Raw genomic sequence first — 8,914 nt, 5'->3', positions numbered from 1 at the left:
CAAAAACAAAAAAAAGCAACAACTGCTCTTTGCAGAGCTGTACTATTATTTGGATGTATGTACTTGATTAAATTGTTTTAATAAAGTACATACAGGGTTCTTCCCGTTCGTCTCGTCCCACCCCTAGTGCTGATAATTTAGTGGGCTGGTCTGGACAGAAAATGCCAGGGCTGTATTTTTGTCCCAGTCCACCCCCGGCGGGATATGACGTGAGTACGACGTATGATTAAAGGTGCGTTCACAGTCCTGGTGATAACGAGACGCCTCGTCAGTGACGACGCTAACGCTTACTGACGCTTGTTTCCGATAGCAACCGTTCATGTGCACTGCGTTGGAAAACTAAAAGTTCTTCAGAGCAGGTTTTTTTTGTCTGATAAAAACCTGTCAGAACTTAACAGAATTTAGTAGGATCAGTTTCAAGTTCGAACGCCTTTATTTCCTTGTTGCCTATCACCCAGGGGCGGATGGTGTATAGGGGCGATTTGGGCGACGCACTGCCAACTTTTTTTTTTATTCTATCACGGCAAAAGTAGTTTTCAGTGTTCTAGACCTATTATCTGTCATTGTCCAATCAGAATCGTCATTAATTATGAAACATGTTTTTTCTTTCTAATGACTTTTGTGTACCTTTGTACGGTGTCCTTGAGTGCCAAGAAAGGCGCCTTCAAATAAATGTATTATTATAATATAGACATAGCTATATACAGTATATATGTTTCGACTACAATCAAAGCTTTTGTTTGGCCGTCTGCCAAAATAATACATGTTGGCTTACAACTAGTGACTACAATTAAGTCTTCTATCTGCCCAATAATGTTTTTCTTCTTTCTTGCCTTCTCAAATTCAACATTTGTATGGTTAATTATCTGCTGTCAAAGCACAGATTCTGTTGAATGATCGATGCTTAAAATTTACTTTGAAACACAGATGAATGCGGTTGTTATTTCACAAATGTTTTCTGTTTCATCAAAGAAATTCCATTGTGATCATTTACATTGTTACATTGATTTATATATTAACTACAACTTTTGAAAAAGAAAGTGAATAATATAGCCTAGATAGAAAACAGAAAATGTCATAGGCCTGGGGGGTATTCCACGAACGGACGTTTAACAAACAGAGTTAACGCTGAACTCTAGGTTGAGTGAGCCTGTGCCAACTAAACCAGAGCTGTCGGTTCTACAGCACCGGTTATGCATTAGTTCAATCAACACAGGGTTGTGCGCGTCCACGCCAAACCTATAAAGAAGTGATGTATGGATCATGGAAACCCTGATCGAAACGGGGAAACGGGCCGCTTGAAAGTGAAAATGTCATGTTGTCCTGGGAACCGGATTTTCAGTTCTAAACAACCGAACGAGAGATGGCGTTGAGATGTGCGAGAGATGCGTCGTTTCTTTCAAAATGAAAATAAATCAATATCAAGAGGTGAAAATCACTACCAATCGAAACATGTCGAGGCGTTAATGTATTCACTGCAAGGTACTGTGGAGAAAGCTATTTAAATATGTTAAAGATTTGCGTGAGAATCTGTATCTCTCCAGCAAAAAGTCATCCGGATATAGCCGTGGTCTTATAAATCTCTCCCGGTGGATTGCACGAATAATTGGCGCTCCGGTATCAACAGGGCTCTCATCAAAAGGGCATGCCATTGTGAACACATGGAATCTGCGGTGAACGCAGCTTTAAATCCCCAAAACCGGGTTATGTTCCAAACTTAACCTGCACAAAACCTGGTCCGACTTTTTGACACATAAAAACTAAAGTTTTTTATAAAATGTCATCAACTTATTCATCAAGTCATTTGATATATTAATACCAGAAAATAATGAAGAAAAAATTATATATATAGACTGGGAATCGAACCCCAGTCCCAACGGCGGCGGCGTGCATATCCTCTCCACATGGCGGCGGCGTAGCTTCTCCACACGTTCATTTCACACGTTGTTATCCTTCTCCAGGGAATCCTGGCACTATCCACTCGCCATAAATCGACGCCACTTCGACCTGGGCGGGACTTTACGTCCTACGTCACTCGCTATGGGTGTGCATGTGTGCGCATAGCCGTCACTCGCGATGGGTGTGCATGTGAGAAAGGTTTTGGCTTTTAGTGTCTATGGGTTGGTAATAACGGTTCTGATGATTTTTCTGATGGAAAAGTGGTCTTTTATTTCCATAATCTTTGTTCAGTGAACGCATAAACCCGTTTGTTAGTTAGCAGTTAAACAAAATGCGATCTCTTTGTTTACAGTTACCAACGACCAACTGATGATTGGGGGTTCGATTCCCTAGTGATGCAAGGTTTTTTCTTTCATTTTGGACTACACACAAATCGCGAGTGACGGATACTCGAACAATGTACACACATCACTGTCTTTACAATTTCTAGGCAACCGAAGTTTAAAGATTGTCAAGTGGTTAACTCTTGAATCGCATGTACTAAGACCTGATGGGTTGGTGGTCAGAGAACAACTCATTAACGCGGGGATAAGGGGTTCGATTCCTTAATGAAGCTAGCTTTTTTCTTTCATATTGGACTGGATGTTTGTATGCCATTTTGCGTAACTTGTAGTTTATGATGAAGAAATGTTACTGGGGTTCAGGTTAGGGTAACGCTAAGGGTAAGACAGTGTTTTTGCAACACAATATTTCTTACAATAACAAAGTTTAAAGTTTTGATGACTCCAGTAGGAAACTTAAGATACCTAGAGAAATGCGTGATCATTTCTGATATACAGTACAAAAGCTGAAACTATTAGCCAGGAGTGGGAAAGATGCAGACGCAGACGTGGGAAGCAATAAGACGCACCAACACACAGTTGCCTGTTGCAAAATGGTTCAGAGTTTAATATAAATAATTAGGGTTAGCTGGTATGGCGTTATCTGGTATGGCTATAGTCTAATGTTAGCTTAGTTTGTGTTGTTTCGTCATGTTAATCGCTAGTAATAGTAAGTCATTTGTAGAAATATAGCCCATCATCACAGACTGTAGGAATGTCACCCACCCTCCATCGCGTACGACACCGACGCTCGTAATCTGTAGTGCAAGGGAGTTCGTGCACACTGCACAGATCCCTGAGACAAACGGCTACGCGCACACATGCAAACCCATAGCGAGTGACGTAGGACGTAAAGTCCCGCCCAGGTCGAAGTGGCGTCGATTTAGAGAGTCCCGTAGAGGGGGGGGTCAAGGTGAGGGTAGAGGGGGGGGGGGGGGTCAAGGTGAGGGTAGAGGGGGGGGTCAAGGTGAGGGTAGAGGGGGGGGTCAAGGTGAGGGTAGAGGGGGGGGTCAAGGTGAGGGTAGAGGGGGGGGGTCAAGGTGAGGGTAGAGGGGGGGGTCAAGGTGAGGGGGGGTCAAGGTGAGGGTAGAGGGGGGGGGTCAAGGTGAGGGGGGGTCAAGGTGAGGGTAGAGGGGGGGGTCAAGGTGAGGGGGGGTCAAGGTGAGGGTAGAGGGGGGGGTCAAGGTGAGGGGGGGTCAAGGTGAGAGTAGAGGGGGGGGTTCAAGGTGAGAGTAGAGGGGGGGGGTTCAAGGTGAGAGTAGAGGGGGGGGGGTTCAAGGTGAGGGTAGAGGGGGGGGGTCAAGGTGAGGGTAGAGGGGGGGGTCAAGGTGAGGGTAGAGGGGGGGGGTCAAGGTGAGGGTAGAGGGGGGGGTCAAGGTGAGAGTAGAGGGGGGGGTCAAGGTGAGGGTAGAGGGGGGGGTCAAGGTGAGAGTAGAGGGGTGGGTCAAGGTGAGGGTAGAGGGGGGGTCAAGGTGAGGGTAGAGGGGGGGGTCAAGGTGAGGGTACAGGTCGGGGGTCAAGGTGAGGGTAGAGGTCGGGGGTCAAGGTGAGGGTAGAGGGGGGGTCAAGGTGAGGGTAGAGGGGGGGTCAAGGTGAGGGTAGAGGGGGGGTCAAGGTGAGGGTAGAGGGGGGGGTCAAGGTGAGGGTAGAGGGGGGGTCAAGGTGAGGGTAGAGGGGGGGGTCAAGGTGAGGGTAGAGGGGGGGGGTCAAGTTGAGGGTAGAGGGGGGGGTCAAGGTGAGGGTAGAGGGGGGGGTTAAGGTGAGGGTAGAGGGGGGGGGTCAAGGTGAGGGTAGAGGGGGGGGTCAAGGTGAGGGTAGAGGGGGGTCAAGGTGAGGGTAGAGGGGGGGGGTCAAGGTGAGGGTAGAGGGGGGGGGGTTCAAGGTGAGGGTAGAGGGGGGGGGGTCAAGGTGAGGGTAGAGGTCGAGGGTAGGGTAGATGTGTATAGGTTAACTCATTATGGTCAGTATTAAACATCACATAATGCACAACATGCAGAAAAAGCCACACAACCAGGTAGAATTTGTTATATACGATTTTATATAAACACCACGAGTATACATTTTATAAAATCGTTTGCACATTGAAACATTTTGGGAAGCGTTTTGTCCGATGTCCGAACCCATTTTGATCACAAAGCGTGTATCGTGAATCCAGCGCAGCCATCTGTCCCTAACTCTGTCCCTAACACTGAACCCCGACGCCTTGAAGGACAAGGAACCCTCCCACCGTGGGGAGGAAGGAATCCTCGATGGAACACGCTAGGTGCATCCAAACGTGCAACAGATGGTGAGAAGGTCACGTTGCGTGAGTGTGGAGGAGATGAATCCACAGGCCAAGGTCACGTTGTGTGAGTGTGGAGGAGATGAATCCACAGGCCAAGGTCACGTTGCGTGAGTGTGGAGGAGATGAATCCACAGGCCAGCGATGAGTGGCGGTTGTTGATCACTGAAATGTGGACAGAGGAAAACAGCATATTGTTCAGTTGACTGTCTAGGTAGTGTCACGTTATCAAAAGGTTATTACACCTGTAGTCAATGAACACGATGTCCATGTCATCTTCAGCAGTGGGCTACTGACCTAAAGGCCTCCAGCTGGTCAGAGATACAGGTTTGATGCAGCTCAGGTCTGTCTGCCCCAGACTGGACACAGCATTTCAACTGCACCTTACAAAGACGGATGATATGAATACAAAAGGATACAATGATTCAGTTATTTAGCAGACCGGAGCCAAAGAGACTTGGTGAATTCAGAAGTACGTCATGCCATGTAGTCTGAGAACTCAGGGGTGGAACCCAGCACCATTTGATGGAGAGCCCAACACCCCATCCTGCCCCGTTAAGAGTTCCATCAGCAACAGACTCACCTTCCAGATGCATGGCTCCTTCAGCTCTCTCCTCAGTGGATATCCCCTTGGAGTCGGGTGTCACTCGCCCCACCCTGAAGTCCTTCACCAGGCAGGTCCTCCATAACCTCCCTATGCCCCGCCTTCCTGTTTGGGGACAAACAGGGCCGTTTGGCCTCAATGTCTGGGCACAATCAAAGTGGTAGTTTGATGGTCTGACATCAGTGGTAGTTGGCTATAATGTCTGGTAGTAAACGGTAGTTTCCCAGTACAAGTCATGTTCAGTTCATGCAAACATACCAGTACTACTTGTTGGCAGGCAGACTCATGGTTCTCCAGGTGCACGGCTCCTCCATCAGCTCTCAGGCAAGGACTCCTGGTCTGTGTAAACAGTGGTGGTAGATGAGCAATTTGGGGGGGGGGGGGGTGGGGGGGGGTATTCTTGTGACGCCCGGTTTAAACCAAAGCCCTGGCTGGAGTGTTAATGAGGGCATTAAATATGATTCGTTTTATTCTTTCCAACTGGCATAGAAACTAAAGCAAATGCAAAGCAGCTATAGTTTGTAATCTTTTAAGTCAGAACACTGAAATATTCTAGTTGATGAAAATGCTGTTCAGTTCCATATATAATTGAAACACTTAGTTCTGATCGTCACATGACAGAACACAATGATGACCCACAGCTGTCCTTTACCTTCCTGAGACCTCTGCAGTCGCATCGTAGTCTTCCGAGCGGATCCTGGTGGGTCAGCGATACAATCAGGATATGAAAAAAAATAAAAAACATTCCCGCACCTCAGTAGACAGTTTTTCTTCATTTTAAAAGGGGACATTATACCACCAGGTGCGAGTTTGATTTGCCTTACAAGCCGTTTCCAAAATCCCCTTTACAGAATAACAACTTTCAGAACTCGTGTGAGAAATCAGACGCTGCAGCCTCACATGGAGAGCAAAATTGTGATTGAATAAATACTGTTCACTCACAGCTCCATTAACCCAGCGACTTTTTTCTCAAAATCATTCTGATCAAAACGATGGCTGAATAGACCGATGTAGGGCTGGTGGAGTGGCTAGTCTAGCAGCCTACTCCTTCACATTGAGGTGGCAGTGTGAGGTATAATCACCTCAGGGTCGGCTGTCCTTGCCCCCCCACCGAGGGACGTCCTTCACCAGCAGGTCCTCAGCACGGCTCTATCAGCCCCCCTCCATCACAGAGTCCTGGTCTGGGGCAAAAAGCAGGGAATTTGCCTCATGTCCACCATGTTCAGTTCATGCAAACCAGTGCAAACCAGTACCACCTGTTGGCAGGTAGATTCATGGTCGTCCTCCAGATGCAGTTCCTCCATCAGCCAAGGGCATCGGGTCTGTAACAAACAGGGGTGGCAGTTGAGCAGTGGGTGGGATTAATCTTTGGACGCCTCTTTTAAACCATTCTGAACCAAAGTACTGGCTTTTGGTGTAAAATGTAGAGGAATAGAAGACACTGCAAGTTAAAAAAAAAAAATAAGAACCATGCACACACTTGAAAATGTGTTATGCAGGAGAATGGTAGAACATTCTGTGAATTCAACAGCACACATTTGAAATTTGACTGTTAACATTATTCAAACAGTCTTCTGCCTCAGCTGTAACTCAATATTTAAAACAAACGATAAAACTTGTAGAATTCTTGTGCCAGTAGCGTAGACTCCAGCCTTCACATTGAGTGGTTAGAGTCTCAATAAAACTTCACTGATGGCTCCATTAAGCCAAGGACGGTTTTCTCTAAATCTGCCATATTAGATGACGGCTGAAGTAACCGATTTTAGAACAGAAACCGTTCAGTAGCAGTGAGAGTGATAATCAATCTAGAGACTGGCTGCATTCACCCCGACATCATTATTAAGGCAGGACCTCCACCATGGCTCCTCCGTCGGCTCTCGTCCACCACGGCTCCGTCGGCTCCGTCGGCTCTCGTCCACCATGGCTCCGTCGGCTCTCGTCCACCATGGCTCCGTCGGCTCTCGTCCACCATGGCTCCGTCGGCTCTCCTCCATCAGCCCTCCTCCTCCACCAACGCGTCCTGACCTAACATCAAACGGCAGTAGTTGGGTCCAAAATCTGGTAACAAAGCCGGGGAGGTCAAACCTGCACACCCTTGCACTTGTAAAGGGGGAAAAATATCTAACTTCAAGTTTACAAGTTGACTCGTTGAGAAATGTATAAACTACTACTGTCAGAATGAAAATCTGAGAAAGATAATAAAAAATAATCAGCCTCAACAATTAGTTTCAGAGCGGCTTGGAGATGGTACCCTGGTCCACCCTGCTGCCCCATTACTGGTCCAGGTAGTGGGGTGCCCCATTACTGGTCCAGGTAGTGGGGTGCCCCATTACTGGTCCAGGTAGTGGGGTTACCCTCTGGTCCCCAGCCTCAGGTCCAACCAGCTGTGTTGTACAATATTTAACTAAACCTTGGGAGACGACGTGCCATTTCTAAACTGCTGTAAATTAGCTTTATTAATCAACTACATTTACATTGAGGGCATTTAGCAGATGCTTTTAACCAAAGCGATGAGTACATTTTTCAGAAAGAGAAGCAATAAACTAGACACAGGTTGGACGTCTTCAGGAAGCGGACTCCCAAACACTAAATCAAGGTACTGAACCATCATAATCAAGCACATTAACATCCAATATTCATCCTTTTAACGCAAAAATCAACATTGATCGAAAGCCACTTACACCGATAGAACCTGGTTCAACTGCTCGGCCACATCTCCTCCCACCGACCACGCTGCAGAGATCACTGAGAAGATCATAATGTTATAAAAGATTGGTAAATACTGTGGGAATCAATGTGAAAGCTTCAATATCAAACACTCACATGTGCGGTTGGATTGACATCTTCTGCATCATACAGGATCAGGACTGCAAGGCCTAGAGTTTCCCCCCCCGTCTGTTAGCACAACATTCATCCATTTAAAAACACCACGACGCGCTTTACATCACTGCCTCACCAATAATAAACTGAACATCAATATAAGAGTTCTTGGTCACCACGTATCTTAGTTGCCTTGTGCTTAGTTTGATTTATTCAAAAGTCAAAGGTTTATGGTAGCATTTGCGCAACAATTAACTTTACTTTTCTAAACAGCTATACCATTTGATAATACGTGAATAAGCACACTTACATTTAACCCTTCCTTTTGTTTCTGAAGTCTAGCAGAAACTATATTGAGCAGATCACAGCCCAGATATTTAGAACACTAGCAATATCAATAGTAATTTAGATAGTAAAATGATACTTGGCCACATTCAGCTGCTGGGTTGTTGAAGAAATAAAAAGCCGTAGTAGGTAAATGCCGTCGTCTCCATCTTTTACGCGACCCGATAAATGTATGCGCAGAAAATCGAGAGTTGATTGTAGAGCGCAGTTATCAAAGTAGTTTGCGGTATTTTGTGGGATAATTAAAAATATATATATTTTAAGAGTGCCCTTCCTAATTTCTAGTGCATAAGGATTTACCAATAATCACAGATGGTTACCTATAGAAATGGGGCACTACCAGATTACCTTAATTGGGTACGCTCATTAGTTATGAGGTTTACACAAATGCCAATATTGATCGTACTGCCAGACGCCATAATAAGGTGTGGATGACATAACGCAATTGCCAATCCTGATCGTACTGCCAGACGCCATAATAAGGTGTGGATGACGTAACGCAATTGCCAATCTACTCGTTCGTACTGCCAGTTATCCTCCACCACACAGTACTGCAGCATTAGAGCTTCACAGACTGCACAAAAC

General features: G+C 46.2%; 1 long non-coding RNA gene across 1 annotated transcript; it reads right to left on the bottom strand.

The window, feature by feature from the left end:
- Positions 1 to 5,421: 5,421 nt before the first annotated feature.
- On the bottom strand, positions 5,422 to 6,507 carry LOC132462327 (uncharacterized). Its single transcript, XR_009526807.1, has 3 exons — positions 6,247 to 6,507; positions 5,817 to 5,861; positions 5,422 to 5,503 (listed from the first exon to the last, which is right to left on the bottom strand). It is a non-coding gene; the product is annotated as an uncharacterized LOC132462327 (long non-coding RNA).
- Between the last annotated feature and the right edge of the window lie 2,407 nt (positions 6,508 to 8,914).

Source organism: Gadus macrocephalus, chromosome 8, assembly GCF_031168955.1.
Source record: "Gadus macrocephalus chromosome 8, ASM3116895v1".
Taxonomy (NCBI): domain Eukaryota; kingdom Metazoa; phylum Chordata; class Actinopteri; order Gadiformes; family Gadidae; genus Gadus; species Gadus macrocephalus.
Note: the sequence above shows the minus strand (reverse complement) of the source record. Positions and strands in the feature narration are given on the sequence as shown.